The sequence below is a fragment of the Phyllostomus hastatus genome, unplaced genomic scaffold (genome assembly GCF_019186645.2).
Source record: "Phyllostomus hastatus isolate PE091 unplaced genomic scaffold, TTU_PhHast_1.1 phas_scaffold_78, whole genome shotgun sequence".
Classification (NCBI taxonomy): domain Eukaryota; kingdom Metazoa; phylum Chordata; class Mammalia; order Chiroptera; family Phyllostomidae; genus Phyllostomus; species Phyllostomus hastatus.
This window is the reverse complement of record NW_025334041.1, coordinates 64,507,866-64,528,272: the sequence shown is the minus strand read 5'-3', so window position 1 is coordinate 64,528,272 and position 20,407 is coordinate 64,507,866. Positions and strand designations below refer to the sequence as shown.

General features: G+C 43.3%; 1 protein-coding gene across 5 annotated transcripts in view; it reads right to left on the bottom strand.

The window, feature by feature from the left end:
* The window catches only part of NCK2 (NCK adaptor protein 2), a 149,210-nt gene extending 129,355 nt beyond the window's left edge, over nt 1-19,855 (bottom strand). For all 5 annotated transcript variants that reach the window (XM_045828121.1, XM_045828119.1, XM_045828122.1 and 2 more), the window contains exon 1: nt 19,605-19,855. The gene's annotated coding sequence lies outside the window, so the exon portion shown is untranslated. The remainder of the gene's footprint in view (nt 1-19,604) is intronic.
* Nucleotides 19,856-20,407: the final 552 nt, after the last annotated feature.

Here is a 20,407-nt window from a genome sequence, read left to right as displayed (position 1 = left end):
TGCCCACCTTCCCTGTGTCTCACGCTACTGCCCCTGCACCTCCCAAGCTCACCTTCCTCCCTTAAACCCATGCTATCCCCCCCAATCACTCTTTCATTTTCTCCCCTTCCCCCAACCCCCTTCCCCTCCGGCAATCACCGTATTGTCTGTGTCTGAGCTTCTGTTTTGTTTTGCTTAAGCCCTCCATATTTTTCACCCAGAAAATGATTTCATTTTCTTTAAAAATCTTTTTAAAGGGTACATTATAGAATGATTTCTACTATATCTTGAACTGAATAGAGAAAATGTCATAAAACCTTAACAGAATTCTGCTGGGCAGTACACAGGATCTAACCAAGGAGCAGCAAGAACAACGTAAACTTGCACACTGGATTAAGTCACCTACCACTTGCCATGCACCCACCATAGACTTAGCAGCTTAAAATGACTCATGGTTATTGCCTCAGTTTCTGTGGGTCTGGAGTTTGGGCGCGGCTTGCCTGAACTCCCCACTGGTTACTCAACCACAGAGAGCTAGAATATATACAACTAGCTAGGGACTTCCACACCATTCTGAACCTCCTTTGGGAGGTCACCTACCTGTTATAGGAATGGCAAACTTACTAAAAATATTGGCAACTTTTTCTGACAATGCCTTTAGAGATCAGATTACCAATGTGAAGAATAGTAGTCCCATTATCTCTGTCTCACTTGGCCAGTGACCAAAAAGAAGATAGTCCAGTTCTATCACCCATTTTATGTCCCAAACACAGCTCCAAACAACAATCCATTATTAACAAAAACTAAACCCACCCTCAAATGGAAAGGCAGAGGGCTATGGCTGAGGATATTCCGTATATGATCACAGAGTCCCTTCAAAGAACAAGCCACAAGCTAGAAAAGTAAACTCTAGTAAGAGTTGGCAGCAGCGCCCAGCCTTGGGACTGTGAGGGAGTCCCAAAATCAGTCAGTGAGTACTGGCCAAGTCCCTGGAATTCAAGGACTGATTTAAAAGACATGGTAGTCACAGCATGTGCAAATTCAGTCCATGTGTTTTACAACCACAATGACACTGTATTAGAACCATGGTGCATGACTGGCCCTCTAGAACACATTCATGCAAATGCTTTTATGAGGAGCCACCTACACTCTGACTTTCAGAAGCAGTGCAGTTCAGGTGAAATTGGTATTTACACAGTAAAAAACGAAACTCAATGTGACCTTCAGAAGGCATTATGGCAACATATATGAAAAACCATGAAGATGTCCATGCCACTGAACTCTGCCAACCCTCTTGAAGGAACTTGAGCTAAAGAAAGGGTCCAGCAGAAGAAAAGAAATACACAGAGAGATGGACACAGACACTCTTCTACTGAGCCAAGCTTTCAACGACCAAGTCGGCAGACTGCTTCTACAACTGATGGAATTAGATGTCACACAACAAGAAGACATTATGAAGACTACTAATAAAGTAAGAAAAATGTTCACATTAAACAGAGGATAAAATTGTACAAATGCTTACAAATGTAAGAACTAATTCCAAATATGAAGTTTCCCTTTTAGGATAATATGGTCACAGGAAGCATTGAGAGTTGGTTAGTATGTTGTCTTCATTATCAAAAGAAACTCCACTAGAGAAACAAAAACAAAAAACACAGCAACGCCAGAAAAGATTAAGTCTCAGAGCCAGGTCTCAATAGGGTACGCATGTTGTACTTCCAGATCTTTTACCCAGCAATGCTGCAAGTCTGGGAAGAACGGAGTGTAAGGATGAGGGTCATTCTGCTTCCTACTCACTTCAATCAGAAGGGTGGGCCACTGAGCCTGGAGGCAGCTTCAAAACTGAACCTGAAGCACAGGCAGGCTGCAGGCTTCTTCCGGACATGCTCAGACTGCCCAGCACAAGCTCAGTGATCATCAGGGATACAGGAGTTGGCCCGTGTACTCCCATTAGCCTGCACAGTGAAGATGCAAAGCCAGCCACTTCCCAGGGTCACTGCACACATGTGCAAACATAACACCATGTGAAAACTCTCCAAAGAGAGGCTGCCAGGACTAACACTCAGATAAATTACTTAGCTTCTCTAAATCAGTTACCTATTCTAACCAGGGGTAAGGGCAGCCTGGAGGTTTGTAGTGAAGATCAAATTAGACAATGCATCTGAGATGTCAAGTGCTCAATAAATACCACAGATTATTACTATTACACTGATAATTCAGTGACGTTCCCCCACACCACCCATCATTTGAAGGGAACTTCCTGCAGTTGGTATTTATAATTCCTACGGGAAGCACAATGCACACAAGGAGTATGTCAATTCTTTTTTCCACATTATTTTTTACTTTATAGCATATTTCTGTTAAAAATGGGGTCAAAAACTCCAGGGGCCATTTTGCCATTAGGCCCCAAGAACCAGAAAGTCAAACTCTTTTATGTAGGAGATTTTTAAAAACCACTGACATTCCTTTCATAATGACATTATCACAAACTCCTAAGCACCAAGTCCACAACCTAACCCAGTCACTACACTGTTAAATAATCACAGATCCCAGAACACTATTAAGATTAGGTTTTTTTAAAGCTAATTAACTGAATACATATTTTCCCACTATGACAATTTAAATAATTAAGTTAAGTTTACAAAAACAATGATTAGAGTTTTTATCTAATTTAAATAAAGTTCTTTTTAGAGTTTTCTTTTAGAGAACAAATCTTATTTTATCTACTTGTGGGGTGTCTTGTCACCACCACACTACTAGAAACAGTCCTGCTAGGCAGCAAAATTAAATAACTTTTCTGGGATGCCCGTGTAGGCTGTCTGTGGCCAAGGTCTAGGTCCCAACAGCTTTTTATCAAACAGGACCACACCTAGTCCCCAACCCAGGCCCTGCCCTCCTCTCCTGTCCCAGGAGATATAGTAATATATGCTCCTTTATATTTACGAGTGTACCAAATAAGAGTTTGCAGCAGAAGGTCTAATAATGACCCTAATTTCAATGTAATGATGAGTAGTAGTTCAAAAACCTTCCTTCAACATACCTGCTACTACCATGATGTGGTATGAAATTACCAGCCGCTGCTCTGATAACCGTGACTGTCACGGCTGTGCTGCCTACATTCACAGCAGAAGGAAATATGAATGTAAGTTTTTGCCAGCCCAAGTCCACAGACCCCCTGAAATCCATCCACTCACAGTAAAGCCCCTGGGTTAAGGACTCTGAGTTTGGGGAATCACTCAGAACTTCACGTTAGGTTATGAAGCCAGGCCGTCATCAGACTGGACAAATTCCTTGATTCCAGGCTTGGGGCAGGGGGTTACAGGAGGGGCCTTTCACAGCAGGGGGCTCTTTTGTTGCTGTGGATAACAGGAGCACCTGCAGAGGTGAGGGGGCACCCGAGACCAGGACTGGGCTCCTCTGGTCTGAGTCTCTGACTATAGCTTGGTGTGTTTCCTGAAGAAAGGCCTCCCTCAACTTGACAGCTGAAACAAAAGCTAAAGGGATCACCTTGTTCATCCCCACTCTCATATGAAAATTATGCTCCAAAAGACTTCCTATAAAAAAACCCAAGACCAGCCAACCCAGAAACACTGTCCTTAAATGTCTGTGTTCCAGCAGGTGGGAGCTCTCATTTTCACACAAAGTCCTTTTCTACACAAAGCCATCAACTCACATAACAAATTAGACAATACAAAAATTTAGAAAAAAAGATTTTTAAGTTATCAGAAATCTGAAGGTCAAGATAGAAATTATAAATTATACTTCAACACAGAGCCATGGATTTAAAGGAAACAGTGTTCAAAAAAGCCATTGCAGATGTCTGTATTCAGTTTTAATAAACAAAATGCACTAATGCACATTATATTCACATGAATGAATACACTGAATCTCTCTATTCTTTGTAGCTTTGGGCAGGCTGAAACAGTAAGTAGTCTCTCCACAAGAGGACTTCCACCCTCAATTCTCAAACCATACGATTATGAGGGGAGAAGTATAAATAGGAAAGTGAAATAGGCTACTGGCTGAATTCTGACCCTTTCTATACCCAAGAAAAAGGTCAACAACTCTTCTCCCTCTGGAGAAAGAGGCTCTGGAACCTCTGGAAAGAGGCCACTGTAGAAAAAGGGTCCCTCCCGAGCCCCTCCCCAAGCCACCTTCTGAGCCAGTTCCTGCCTGGCCCAGACCTCCACTGGCAGGCACACCTGGAGCTGTGTCACAACATCTGGGCAGGTCTTGAAGGCCACCAGAGCACACCCAGGACGGCAGACTCGCCCCGTGTCCACAGAAGAAGTGCTCCTTCCCTGGGCTGACACCAATGTAGGATATCATCACTGCCTCCAAAGCTTCCTCCAGCTGGAGAAATCACCTCAGGCCATTGTCCGCCCCCTCCTACCAGGGGATCTGCCTCAGGCCATTTCAAAGCAGGAGGCATAGGGCACAGGTGGATTTCTTGGTGGTTTTTATTTGCCCAAACTTGGACAGAGTCCACAGGACACTGTCACCTACTCACTTTTTCACACATATGTGACAAAACCATTTTCAGATAAGCCTGGCATTTGGCCCAGGCTGACCCTTACAGAGCAGGCTTCACAGCTGTAACCTATTTCCCCCTCTACTAGAACTCTGAGGGTGTCATGCTGAGGAAGAAGTTACCCAGAAAGCAAAGAATGACCCTGGGTTTACACAAAATAGCCACTCAGACAAGATGTTCAGGAGGGCTTAGAAGTGTGGGTGGGCGGGTGGTCAAGACAGAACAGAGGCCTTTTGCAGAGGGGACAAGGGACTAGATACTATTGGCAGGGAAGAGGTACAGACAGCAAGGAGGGGCTGGGGCCCTGATTCTGAACACAGCTACACATTCAAGGGGAAACAGAAAGGTTCAAACGGGATAAGGAAAGGTGGTTCTCAACCTTAAAAATGCATCTGAACCACTCAGGCAACTTGTTCCACAGGAAGAATTCCAAACTAACCCTTGCCCGTAGACTGGTTAGCAGGTTCCAAGCAGACCCCAGGCATCGCGTTCCTTACTTGTAACCCAGGACCACACTCTGGAAACATGGCGCTGGCAGGTCAGCTCTGCGCTTCCCTCCTGCAGAACAGTAGTATCAAGGGCAGTGCTGCAAGCCCTTTGATGACCACTGAAAATCTGCCTCCTCCATGGAGAGCAGATAAATTTTCCATGTGGAATTCCAAATACAGTAGTTCCCCCTTATTCACAGTTCCAACTTCCAGGGTTTCAGTTACATGTAATCAGCTGCGGTCCAAAAACATGAAATGGAAAATTCCAGAAATAAACAATTCATGAGTTTTAAATTGCAAGTTGTTCTAAGTAGTGTGATAAAATCTCACCCTCCCGCTTCAACCTGCCAGGAACATGAATCGTGTTTTTGTTCAGCATCTCCACACTGTAGGTGCTCCCCACCTGTTAGCCACTGAGTGGCTGGCTGGTTTATCAAATCCATTATCAATACATCATAGTGCCTGTGTTGAAGTCACCATCATTTTACTTAGTAATGGCCCCAAAGCGCTAGAAGTGATGCTGGCAATACAGCCATGCCAAAGAGAAGCCGTAAAGTGCTTCCTTGAAGTGACAAGGTAACTACAGTACCATGAGGTATTTTGAGAGAGAGAAACCACATTCACATAACTTTTATTTTAGTATATTATTCTAAGTGGTCTGTTTTATGATTAGTATTGCTGTTAATCTTTTACTGCGTCTAATTTATAAATTAAACTTTCTGCAATATACAGATCTTGTATCATAGAAATGTACACCCGAAACTTATATAATCCCATTAACCAATGTTACCCCAATAAATTTAATTAAAAAAAATAAAAAATTAACTTATCATAGGTGTGTATACATATGAAAAAACACAGGATATATAGGGTTCGGTACTATCTGCAGTTTTAGGCACCCACTGGGGGTTTTGGAACATGTCCCCCACTGATAAAGGGGAGGACTATAACTAACGTGCACTATATCCAATCCCTTCAAGGAAGCAAAACATAACCCCTCCCTCTTCAAGTGACTTCCTTGTAGAGATCAAGGAAAAACCAGCTAACTCGACAGTGGAAAAGCCTCACAACCCCTGCTTCAGCCAAGTGGTCATCATGTTGACAGTATGTGCTCCTGATATGGTGCAAGGAAATGGCACTTTAACCTCTGTGGTCTTCCTCCCAGAATGTAACCCCAGCACAACCATGAGAAAAGGCTCAGACAACACCCCCCTGAGGAACCAAAACTAAGGGGGGAACTAATTGTAGGCAAAAATTAGTTTTGCCTAAACTAATTAGGCAAAAACTAAGAAAATAAAGTTTGGACTTTAGTTAACAATGTACCACTGTAATATAAATGCTAATAATAGGGGAAACAAAATAGTGGGTATATGGAAACTCTTAATACTAACTTTCAAATTTTTCTATAAATAGAAAACTATTCTAAAATGAAAGCTTTAAAATATTTATGTTCTACATATATATAATTACATATATGCAAAGAATAACATGGATGACTTTCAACATTTACAAACTGTACTTTGAAAAGCTAGTAAAAACTACATTTAACAAAAGGAGATAAATACTTATTGATTAGCTCAACACAACAGAAAAAAGTAATTACATGGCTGAAACAGTACATTTTTTACTGTTTTTCAGAAAACACATTATCTGTACTTCAACATGTAAAATAATAAATATACTGCAGCAGTTTGTGAACAAAAAGGAAATCTTGTTCCCCTAAATGAGATCCAACACAAACTCATTAACTCACATTAACGTCTCTCTTAACAGAGTCCTTGGGAGCTGGAAATCAATGAATTCCAATCCATCTTTAAAACTGCATCACAAAACTCATATTAAATTCTCATTATTCTCAAATTAAGTTATTTTGAACACAAAGCATTAATTATAATGTATCACAATTTAATTATAATATATCACAAAAACTATTTTACACTAATCCATGTCATCAAAAGTTAAAGAAAATGTAAACTGGTTCAGTGTGAAGTGGAGGGCAAATCACTAATTACAGTTCTAATGGTGTGAATGCTAGCATTAGTTATGGCCACATACCAAACAGAGCTAAAACAGAAACACCGAGTTTGGTCACCTTTGCAAAATAGTTTTGTACCAACTTATCAAAATGGCACAATGATTTGGGTACTGGATTAGCCAGAAGTCAACAATTTCAAACACTGCATTTAAAACATACAAAACAGAATGTCTACAATGAAGTAAGAAATGGTTTCGTTTCAAAGGAAACTAAAGGAAGCACTTCAAACTAGACGATCAGTAGAGGAAGAAAATAAACCTGTAAAATGTCTGGGCAGGACTGATTTATAATATATTCATTATTAATCCAGGCAAAGTAGTCATTTGATAAAATAAATCTGTTTTAGACTAAAATGTAAAGGCATCACACATTTATGCCATTATCAGTTTTAAAAAGGGGAATAAGGAAGTATCAGTCTGCTAGCTAATGCCATAGTCTCATTAAAAAGACCAACAAGGAGTTTTACTAATTTTTAATATCTAAAGGACTTAAACAAATGCACTTAAGTAGTATAAACTGTACTTATACTCTATAAGTAGAGTTTACATTATCTTAAAATTATGGACTAGTTGACCCCTATATCAAGTGATCATCCTAAGCAAACTGACAGCATGACCCTCACCCAGGAAGAACAGTGACAATCCTGGCAAGAGAGAACAGGGAACTGGCCCCAGGTACGGGGATGAAAGAGGCTGACAACTGGCAAGTGGGACCATTTCTGCTGAGCCACATGCCACTATCTCCAGGGTTGCCTGTACACTGAAGAGCTTCGAAAGATCTTGAAGAAAATATTGGCAGTATCCTTCTGTGGAATAACAAATAAATTCTTCCTGGCCTTAGGGACTTTCCATGTGCTTTCCCTTGTGTCTCCTACAGGATCCCACACAGAGGCAGTGAAAAGTCATTTCGTACACTTGTCAATTGGGATTAGAGTTGACTGTGAACCTATAAAATGCCTCCACATTGGTTTGTAAGCTTCCTGGGGGCAAATCTTTGTCTGGTCCTATTTCCATAGCACCTGACACTGGCTCTCACGCAGCTGGCACCCCTAAGTATTAATTGTGTCAAAATTTAGTTAAGCAAAACTGGGGCAGCAGTCCTATTTATAGGTCAGATCAGTAAGAATAATGAAGGTTTTCTACACACGCTCTTGTTCAGTCCTCTAACTAGAGTCACAAAAAGTAACAGTAGCAAAATTTTACCACGTAAGTCAATTCATGCCACCCTGCTTCAAAGAAACTTCTCTAACAAAGAACTGTACAGTTCAAGTTTTGAAATAGGGAATGGCAGAGCAATGTCTTTTAAGACACTGGAACTAAGCCCTTGTTTCACAGAAGACAAAAAAAAAACAAAAAACAGGTCAAGAGAGGTTAAAAATTAGCTATGCAATTTGAGCCAAATTAGCAGTAGGTGAAAAGGAGAACCTACATTTCTATTCTTCACATGATGCAAGATGCTGGGATTTCAAATTCATAAGAGTAGCTAAAGTTCAGAATAAGCCTGTTTTAATACAGCTCCTCTTATAACTAAAAGTCAAGAAATTACTGCAATAAAAGACAAAACATTCTATTTTAAGGAAGGAGCCTTCGATGATCACTCCAAGACCCTATTGAAAGAAGTCCAGGGTCTCCAACTCCAGCTTTGGGATGTCTCACAGAAATCCCAGGCCTGAGGCCTCTCCGTGACCACACACACCAATGAGACAGACCCCTGTGGGCCAACCACGGTGCCCTGTGACCCCCCTGTTCCCATCTACATAATGGCTGAGTAACCACACTGGCCTCCCCCTACCAATGCTGTAAGAGACAACACAGGCACAAATGACAATCAGATGTTTATACTGTTTACTGCACATAAATTCAGAATTTAAGTCTGTCCAGAATTACCATGAATTTTTCAGAGGTCTTTTGCCTGAGCATGGGAGGATTGAGAAAAAGAAAAGAGTGACTGTATTTTTAACTCTCTCCACCAAGATTAGTTGACAAATTTACAAAGTGTTGGTGTGGTATTAATCCTGGTAACAAAACAAAAAGAGAGGAGATAAGAAGCTACCAAATAAAAACGAAGGGCAATCCAACAGGAAATGATTTAACAAACAGGATCTACACGAAGCCAAGGAAACTTCTAACTGATAGACCTCTTCATGTCTAGGTCGCTCTGACTTTGTCAAGTAATAGCTTGCTTATACAGAAGGGAGTGTGGGCATCAGCGTCATATTCCAGGCCAGCCAACAGGCAGCTCTGCCACTAATGTGGACGCTGGGAGTCAGAGACTAACAGCCAAATTATCATTTTCCTTTCCCTTTCCCCTGGGAAAGGTCTAATTTGTGGTATTTTTGTTCTCTCTCCTCTGAAGAGTTTATTTTTTAGAACTATACAAAGAAGGAAGCACATTTGAAAGCTTACAGATGTGACCAGCTCAAAGATAATGAAGCTGAGCCTATACTCATGAACTTTAGTAATAACAAAAATATTTTTTTTCAATAGACAGTCACCAATTATAAGGTTTCTGAGCTAAGTAAGCAGATAATCTTTGATTAGCCCAAACACCGGGAGTCAATTACTTATTAAAAGCAATTTATAAGGGGCCTGCATTACTTCTTTGTAAGTGAACATTCTAAGGGAAAAAAGTCTTTATCACAGTTCAGCAAGATATTAAAATGTTCCCCACAAATCAGCATTTCATATTTATATCATCCAAATATGAAATAGAAAATAAAAAGGCAATATATGCCATATTTTATCACTAACAATATTACAGATAAACCATAGTTAAGTCAGTTATATTAAAGCATCTCCTTTACACATTTAACTGCAAAGATGTTAAATAGTTTCACTCTCTAAATAGGTACTATTTTTCATGTTTATAAAAATGGGGAAAAAATCTCCAAAAGGTGACAGTGTGGAAGAAGACATGTGTCATTAATTTATGTAGATGTTTAAGCAAAGTAGAGCAACACTCAGTTCCATCAGGGCTGCTGAGACAATGCCACTTGGGACCAGGTAATTCTCTGTTGCGGGCAGTTCTGCGCACTGTACAATGTTCAGCAGCCCCCATAGCCTGTCCCCACGGGGCACCAGGAGAACACCCCAGTCAGGACAATCAGAAAATGCCTCCAGACATTGCCACGCATCCATATCAGCAAAATTGCTCTCAGTTGAGAACCAATAATCTATATATAGAAGTAAAGGTTAAAATCTCAATTAAGTTTTTAAAATGTTAACATTTAAAAAGGTATTTTTATATTTGTAAAAGTGAACTAATTTTATTCCTTAATCCAAACCTAACAGCTAGTAAGATCCAAGAATAAATGGAAATTTGTACATATTAATGAGCAGTATGTTGAAAACATATATTTTTTTTCCTTTAACACATAACCCTCACTGACCTCACATTAATGAAAAGAGAATCTACTTTTTGTTTTTGGAAGGTGGACTCAGCTTTCCTAACTAGGGCTGAGTCAAGGTTAAGCAGCAACGAATTACACACTAGAGTCTGGATCTGTGATGGATCAAATGGACTACAGTTCCCTCCGCGCACATACCCTGACAGCAGGGTGTCTGTTTCCCACTCTCCCCATTTTGTAGAGAGTAATGGCAGAGTTTCTTATACACACCAGTGGGTCATGTCTACTGGATCATGGAAAACAGACCTACTAAGGAAACTACAAGAAGGGAATGAAGCAAGAAAGATGGCTTAATAAAGGAAGGAGAACTTCTAAATACAAGCTAGGCAGGTCCAAAGAAGGCAATAACTAACACATGTAAAGGGAAACCCATGTGAGTGCAGATAATGAAGACAGATTGTAAACAGACAACTTTTAAGATAAATGGTCAGGGGCTGGGGGAGTACATTAAGTGAGTCACATACAAATGTGAAACCCAGAGGGAGGCCCAAAATAAAAACCTGTTTTTATATCTGTTTCACCAGGTTCTGCTCCTAAATACATTTCTTCAAAAAAAGTTTGAATAGTTTCATTATTCATCTATATCAAATTTCCTGAAACTGTCTATATAATAACTCCCTGATTCCTTGTTATTTCTTGCTCTCTTAAATATACTTGAGCAGCTCACAGATTTTATGTCAGTGTCCTCAAGCTGGCATCCATTACTCAGAGCAATAAGAGAGCTGTTTACCACCAATCCAGACCTCTACCTAACACACACAGACTTGAAAACAGGGATACAAGCTTTGGAAGTGATTGTTCTTCAAATGAACACAGCTGGGAAGAGGGAAAGAGAGCAAGCTTCTTTTCTATAGCCAGCCTAATAAGCGGCACAATTCAAATATTTGTTGACGTGCAGACATCCTTAAAAACTCAGCCAAAATTTCTAAGACATTAAACTGAGGCACATCCTTTAAGGAAAATCACCCTGGACACTGATGAGCTTTGTCCTATCACATGGCCACTGGTGCCTTTTTAGACATTTCACTATGGACCTTACCTTCTTCGAACATTTCTCACTCGTGGCTGCCCCACCATTGCTTGGGGAATTACTAAGTTGAAGAAAATGAATTTTAGGGGCTACTCCTCCTGAAACACACTACACGTACAGAGCTGGACACATGAGAAGCAGCTTCACTGCAAATCTAAGCCTGTGAGTCGAAAGAAACTGCCCAAGTGCTAGCCCATCTGAAAACCACTGTGTCCCTCTGTCTTGGGACACACAGCAGACTCCCTCAGCAGAAGCACCAGACTCCTGGTTGTATCTCAGGTCCATCTGCTCCAGGGGAAGGCTGCCCAACACTTTGATGACTGCAAAAGTCTTCCAAAAACAGAAAAGTAGGGTTAGGATGATCTGGCACTACAAAACTCACTTGGAATGGCAGCCATGGTCAAAGGTCCCACAGGAACCTTGTAATAGCCATCTTCCAAAAATCCAGATTGAGACTTGACCTGGCCTCTCTCATGATCTGAGAAATACATTTCCAAAGCCACTTGGGGATCTTCAGGACCCTCTGAAAGCCACTTCAGGACCTGCACAGATGTCATAGGAGCACAAAGGAAAAAGATCTGGTGTGTTGGGCTCCCAGGTTTTCTGCAAGCACCTACCTACCCACCCTCACTTTACTAACAGTAGCTTGTTAAGAAAAAACAGCTGCAACTAAAAATGGCCTTTCCAAGGGTCTCCTGCACTCACTCCCGCTTCTTCAGTCTCCATGGTGGTGGAGATAGGGTGGGGACCCATCCACAGCTCTTTATGCAAGGGCACAACCACAAAGACCTATAGGACAGTACCTGAAAAGCAGGCTTGCAGGCCACTCTGAAACTAAGTGCTGTTACTACAAAACAGAAAACCTCTTCAGTTGCCTAATCATTGTGTAAATCCCTCGGCAGCAGCTCTCACCGGGTGGAGCCTGTCCCACACAGATCACCTAAGAACTCATCAGAAAAGCAAATTCCCAGGCCCCATTCCAGACCTCTGCATCACACACTCTGGGGCGGATCCAGCAACCAGAGGTTAAGGAGCCCTCCAGGGGGTGCCAATAGCCATCTGGGAGCTGGAGAGTTTGCCCCTTTGAGGACCACCAGTCTGTGGCAGACGTGGGAGGGGCCGGGAGAGAGAAGCAGCAAGGTCAATTGTGTTCTATAATGCTCCTGTGAGCCTCCACAGCTACCCCTGCAGGACCACTGGAGTAGCTCAATTATTCATTAAGTTCATCCAAAGTTCAGGGTTTCCTCCACCTCTTGGCTGACTGCAAGGGTTCCACTCCTGATCAATGACTTCCCATCAATATTTCTCAAATTGTGTACCATAATACAAGTTTATAGTTCTGTTTATGTATTTTTAAGCACATCTTACTGAAGAGATGGTGACCTAGCTTAGTGATAAGAGGAGACTCAGAAGTCAGTCTGAGTTGGAGAGTTACAGATCTGCTATGTAACCTTACAATACCAGCTGTGACCTTAGGCAAGGTAACCTGCTATGTCTCTTCCAGATCCTGATCCATAAAGTAACCACACTAAATTTTTAAAATAATAACTCTTTGAGAGGTTTCAAAGAGTTATTATTTTGTGTACAATACTGAGGACAGTGATTACAATGTGTGACATGGATGTGTGTTAGGGGAGAAGCTAATGATCACTAAAGAAAATATATGATTTTAGCTTCTGTACTATAAGAACTTAACATATACCAGAAATATGTTGAATACCAGTACCCAAGTGAGTTATTTTACATTGATAATTTAACCACTAGAATTCAAAACATATTATAAAATATGTGTAAAATGTACAAGGTATTTTCATTACATGTAACCAAATCTGATTTTAGTACTCTAAAATTGTTTGAGTGCATGAAATATTACATTATTCTTTACAACTACACAGATTATACCTTTATCATTAAAGAATAATAATAATGGTAGTTATTTTTACTTCAAGTTGTTTCCACTACTCTTTTTTAGCTATCTCACCTTCAAAAATACAGAATAATTGAAGCCTAAGTCATATAAAATGTACAGACTGGCAATGGCCAGTAGGCAGCCACTAGCCTCACATGGCCACCTAATACTCCTAATGTAAGGAGAGGGCATGAGTATGCTGTAAGTGCAGAATATAAGCCATTTCAAAGCCTTCACACAAATAAAACAATGTGAATAATCTTACCAATAGTGTGTATATGGATTACATACAGAAATAAAGATATTTTAGATTTATTGGGTAAAACAAAGTATATTATGAAAATTAATTTCACTTGTTTCTTTTTACATATTTAATGTGGCTACTAGAACATTTAATATCACATCTGTGGCTCACATTTGTGACTCTCATTACATTTCAGTAGGACAGCAATGCTTCTGACACCCAAGCACTTCACAGGGCATTTCCAGGGAAACACTTCACACTGAAACAGACACATAGCATTCTGCACACTCAGTCTCTCTCTTGCTATAAGGGGCTCACAGTGCTGAGGTACAGAGCTGTAGATGATTGCGGCACCATCATTACAAGGGGTAAACACTAAATCAGCATAAACTGATTATAAACTTTGGCATTTTGTTATCACAATTAGCAAACTGTCATTTAGTGTTTCTGCCCTCTCCACCAATACTCATATAGTCACCTGTGTAGCCACAGGTGACTATAGTGGCTCAGTGCGTATCTTGAAGCTGAGAGAACACCGAGGACTCAGGACACTGATCTAAGGGCAACACAGAGCCACCAATGTAGACTATGGACAGACCTGAATATTAGGGTGCAGTGAGGAGAATGAATTGGCAAGAGTGGTTAGAAAGGTATTTTGACAGTCCAAGTGAGAGAATAAATAAAATGCACAGCAGGGCTAAGATGTAAGAGATCTTTTGGAAGTAAAATCAATATGATTTAGACTTAGGAGGTGAGGGAGAATTCAAGGATGACCAAGTTGAATCAACGATGGGACACAGAAGACTGGCAAGTCAGAAGATGGTGCATACAGCTTGTGCCACTCAGAGTTTTAGGTGGAAATTATCAGTAAAAAGTTGGATAATTCATATGAATGACAGAGTGACTGAACAAATGAATTGTGAATGAACATACACATCTGAGCTGGAGAGCTGCCAGTCACACAGACATTTCCCCCAGCCTTGTGAAATCATCTTGACCCACTTATATTGGCCTAGGTCAGACACATTCATGCACTGCTCAAGGTATACTTTACCAGGCACTGCCAGGCACACCCACTGAAGGGACACACACTCCCATGGCGAAGACTTCGGTCACAGCAACAGCCAGCCCAGACTGGATGGCCTCTCTGCCCTAGGGGGCCACCAGCCTTGCCCTCTCACTTTGCTCTCTTCATCCAGGACCAGGATACACCTCCATGTCCACCAAAAATCCAACATTTTCTACAGATCTCATATTATATATCATGACCCTAATCCAAAAACAAAATGCCTGCAGTTGAACCAATGTGTTAACATGCCACACACATTAAGGGGCAGCATCCATAAATGGAATTAAGTCAACACTGTTATCGCTCCATCATTCTACTTAAAACCTGACCAGTGCCTGGAAGCCCAATGCCAAGGCTGCTTCTCTGTTTCCAGGTTCTCTGGCAAACAGTGAGCTACTACTCCCTCCTTACTCCCAAGTGCTCTGTCACAAGCCCTGGCTGGTGTCCTCAAATACATGGATTCAAATCTAGGTGAAGGAAGCAACAGGACTTCGTAAAATAACCAGCCTTGTTTTTGATCAGAGTTACGAATTGAACTGCCCTCTCCACCAATACTCATAAGTTGGGCCCTAACTCCCAATGTGACTGTATTTGGAAAGAGGGCCTTCAAAGGGTTAATTAAGTTACATGAGATCTTAACAGTGGGACTCTGATGCAACAGGACTGGTGTCTTCATAAGAAGAGACACTAGAAAAGAATGTGCATGTGAAGACCCAGCGAGAAGGTGGCCATGTACAAGCCAGGAACAGAGACTCACTAATAGTTGAACATGCCAGCACCCTGATCCTGGACCTTCCAGCCTCCAAAACTGAGAGAGATAGATTTCTGTTTTACATTCAGTCTATGGTGTTCTGTGAGGGCAGCTCAAGCTCACCAAGGGGCACACAAAACAGGAATAAACATTCAACTTGCTGGCTCCTAACAATGAAGGACAAAAGTTTACTGATCCTGCTGCTGTCTGCTCCCTGAAATGGCTCATCCTCGTCAAGTTGACCAAAATGTAGAATCAGCTGCCGCCAACATGCATTCACATCTGCAGCACAGCAAAAGCACGAGGTCTATGACACGCTGCTTCATCTGGGCATGCTAGTAGATCAGTAGCCTCATAAAAATAACTCTACCCACCAACATTTTGGTGTTCCTTATCTGATGCCTGCTTAGCAGGGGTACACGGTGCCAAAGAAAGGACTTACACCCAAGTTCAAGATTTGTCATCCTTGGCACTCTCCAAGCTCTAGTCTCCTCACACCGAAATAAGGACATAGCTAATTTTACCAAATCATTTCAAATATTAAATATGATGGTGTATGTGAAAAGCAATTTGTAAACTATAATTTACCACACCAGCATTAGCATCTTTAATTTTTATCTATGGCATTTTAGATCTTCATTAACCACTGACCAGCTGTCTTAAAAGCGGAAATTGCAATATTTAAATTGAGTACACTTGGAGCTCCCTTTCTTAAAAAGATTAAAATACGAAAGATATAAAGAAAGGTGACACTAAACACTAAATAACTAACTTACCAGGCCAAGATAACAATACTTTGCCCAGAGTTTCCAGTGCAGGTTGACAGGGACAGACAGGCCATCTACTGAAAAGTAACGTATTTAGCAAACCCATCAGCTGGTTATACAGTGGGGTTTGTTTTTTGTTTTACTTTTGTTTATTCTTTTTTTTTAAGGTTAGGTTAAGGACAAAAGTGATCCATTTGACAGAATTTACCAAATAGAGAAGCCACCAGACCAAATTCTCCCATTATCTATATATCCTGGGGATGAAAACTTCCACCATGTCAAAGAGGTTCTAATCACAGGTTTGACAAGGATTCTGGAGCTCATTTATTACTCCTTCTCCATAGGAACCGAAAGCCCTAATAAGTCAACGGGCTCAGAATGTAATATCCATTGGTTCAGTCAGGGTTTGCTGGGCACCCATGTGTGCGAGGCACAAACAGAAAGAAGCCTCAGGACAGACTGTGGTCAACCCTGTGTGTTTGTGTGTGCTGGGGGAAGGGTATAACTTGCTGATGCTGATTATACCTTCATAAATATACATACTTTGGGACTGGTTCAAAGTGAAACACAGGAAAAAAGTCTAATTTTTTAAATTGTGTTACTAAAGTGGCCTAAAAAATAAGAAATTATTTTTACTTTAGCTGCATATTTTTGATAATCCATTAAAAGGCTGTCTTGACCGCTTTCTAGGTTGCCTTAGCTCAAACATTCAACAATATGCTACGTGATATCCTTTTTAGCTTAGGCCCTTTGAAAACATGCCACAGAGGGTTTCCATCATTCATTTTAGGAAAGAGAAGCAATTCGAAAGCCCCATTTGCAAACCCTCCAGATGGGAAAACTAATTTCCTAAGCCTCTAGGATGACTTCTGGGGAGTTTCCAGTTCATTTGTGGGAAAAAAAGTTAGCTTACTACTAGTTTCTTCAAACATTAGCTTACTACTAGTTTCTCCAAACACTGTTCACTGCCCTCCCAGTCCCTGCAAGCAATCTTCAGCTTTTCAGCCAGTCAGCCTCATTTTTTTAAGGCAGAGATGGATGTCCGGAGCCCTTTCCCTGAGAGCACACTGCAGGTTAGTCAGCTTATGTGTCCCAGAGAGCAATATAGCCTCATCTCACCAAGGCAAATTAACCTAATGTGAGAGAACAAGTAAAGGACTCAGGTCATTCTGGGCAATCAGGGAGTCTTTATGGTATTTTAAAAGGTTATCCAATTTGTGCACATGCAAGGAAAGTTTCTGGTATATTTGTAGCTCTTTTCTCAAATACTGTGTATATAATATCTGTTTGTGGGAAAGCCTTGATAATCCTGCCAATGCAAATAACAGAGGTTGGGAATGTGGCAGGGCCCAAGAGAGCAGGATGAAGAGAATTTAAGTATGTGATACATAGTAAAACAGAACACAAAGCCTGAAAACTGAGACAGCTACCTGGAATGCACCTTAAACCAGCCCCACTCACTTAAAAAGTGCTAGTTTCTCCACAAGTGGGCAGAGGGAGTGGCGCAGCAAGTCAATTCTCTGGAAGGCAATTTGCCACCCAATTTCATGCTTTGTTCTATGATCAATGTTGGTGAGTGTTTATGTGGCAGCTGAGAAGCTCTGAGCCCTGGTGGGGCTTCCAGGAGAGCAAGCTGAGTCAAGGTTCTCCAGAAGCTTACTACTACTTAAAGTTCTCAATTTCAGCCTCAAGTAGCTATAGTGGGAAGCCCATTAAGATCCTGCCACCTTCTTCCATCAAAACTACATCTAACCAACCTCAAGGAGAGAAATATTAAGGTAGGATTTTCCCTTGTTGTCACTGCTTCACAAGCATGGTTAGCACCTGTTTCTGGGAAATCCCTGTTCCAAAAACCTAAAAACTGCAACTCTAGCACAATCTCAGCAGGAAGTCCATTTCTTCTACACTCTTGCACGGACTGCCATTCTCTTTAGATAAACGCCTCAGGTGCTTGAATCCTGTTACTAATTTACCAGTTTATCTAGGAACACTAGGAAAGGAGTGTTCAGGAACAAAGTTTAGATCTGTTATGATAGGCTAAAGCAGCCCAGGTTAATTTCATTTTTTTGTCATTTTAAGGCTTGAAAAGCACTGTTGTTAGTAACATCAAAAATACAAAAGTCACCCCAAATTACTCTCATTCCTAACAAATTCCCTTCGGAGAAGTGGGAGAAAACCCAGAGCTGGGCCTGGAACAGGAAGGGCTTTCCCTACCTGTGCGACCCAGACAAGCCACGCCCACGGGCCTCCCTTGGTTCAGTTTCCTTTTGGGTCAGGAAAGAATGGGCCTGTGTGAGGGTTTAGGCTCCTCAGCCCTAGCACTGGGGTCTGCTCACCCCATCATAAGAGGCAAACTTGGCAGACCCAGCCTTAAACCTGTTGGCAAAATAAACAAAGCCAAATAAAGGGGAAACTGTCAACTGAACTGTTTTTGAAGAGGCAGCGAGGAGGCGGCAAGGACTCCACACACGTTCCTGCTTTGTCCCTGAAGTTGCCCCAATGCTAAAGCCAGGAGCTTGATGTTCAACAGCCAGGGACCCCTAGCATCCTTCGCAGACCTTCCAACACGATCGTTATTGTGTACAAATTACAGCGTTATTCAAATTAAACCCCTCCACAGAATTACACGCTAACTGCACTTACAGGAGAGTTCCAGTCAATGTCTTAAAAGTCACACACCAATTTCTCCCAGAACCACTTGGTGGTTAAATTGCCCTGAATAAACCGAGAGGGCAGAGTGTAATGAGAAACTTTGTTTTAGATGGTTGTATGAATCCTGTAAATCTGGGACAGGACACAGAGCCTGAGAACCAGCACAAAGCGCCTTCGCCCAGGAGAGAATCTCCTTTATGCAATGGGACAGCACCTTTGTGGAGGATCATAAATAGTTCCAATAAACACAGTAAGTTCTGCAGACCGCGCTCGGCCTCCCGCGTCCCTGCGCTGGGACCGGGCGATTCGCGGTTATTCTTCCCAGGGGCTCGCGCACCGGCAACCTCGGCCACTGCACGGTCCCGTGTAGAGCTCCGGGCCCGCCGCCAGCCCGCAGGCCAGGCGCTCCCAGCGCGCGCGGGGGTCTCTGGTCCAGGGAACTCGCAGACCAGGCCCCTACCCCCGCCCGCGCCCTCGGCGGCGCCCCTCTCCCCAGCACCCGCTCCCGGGGGGCGGGCGCCGGGCAGGCGGAGGGGAAGGTGCGGTGTCAGGAGGTACCGGCAGCCTGCGGCCACCGGGCCAGGCCGCGGCAGGGCCCAGGGCACTGGTGGGGCGCGGAAGGGACTGGTTCCCTGGCCCCTTCTCGGGTGCGCCGTGCTCCGCCCCGTGAGCCCGCCTCGCTCTAACTCCTCGGAGCGGCCCAAGTTTGCAGCCCCCGCCCTGAGCCCTCCGGCAATGCTTACCTTGCCGCCCACCGCCAGCCGAGGCCGGAGGGCGGCGGCGCGGGTCCCGGGGCGGCGGCCGCGCCCTCCCAGGAGCCGCTCTTTGTCTGTTCCGCTACCTCTTCCCGCCGCTCCGCGGACGCTGCCGGCCCGGCCGGACGCCGCCGGCCCGGGCGCCGCGAGCCTCCCGCCGCCGAGCCTCCCCGCCGCCCGTTCCACCGCGCGGCTCGGGCCTGACGAACCCCACGGCGCCGGCGACCCCTCCCCCGGCGTGTGGCGCCCGCCCCTCCTTGCTCCTCCTCCTCCTCCCGCCGCTCCTCCCAGCTGTGCCGTGACAACGCCAAGGGGCCGGCCCCACCCGGCCCACCCGCGCGGTAGGGGCACAGACCCACCTGGGGGCGGGCTGGCCGCTCCAGGCCCTCACGCGTCCGGGCTGGAGGCCACTCGAGGGCAGGACCGCGCTTGGGGACGGTCAGGTTGCGGGGCGCGCAGCCATACGGCCTCCTGGAGCGCAGCGCGGGGGTTGGAGCCGTGGGGTGGAAGGGTCCCCACCCCTAAAATGACTTGCATGGGGAGTGGGAGGCTAGGATGAGGTTGAAAGGAAAGAGAGGAAATAAAGGCCACAACTTCCAGCCTCCGGTGACCGGTGGGTGGTCTTGCCATCCCCTTTTTGTTTGTTTGATTTTCTTATCAAGACGCTCTAGTAGTTTGGCGACCGCCCCCCTCCCGGAAGTATTCCCACGGCACTCAGCAAAGCAGGGCTGTTGTCCATCAGAAAGTGACTTCCATAAAAATGTCACTTCCTCTCTGTAATTGCTTGTGGG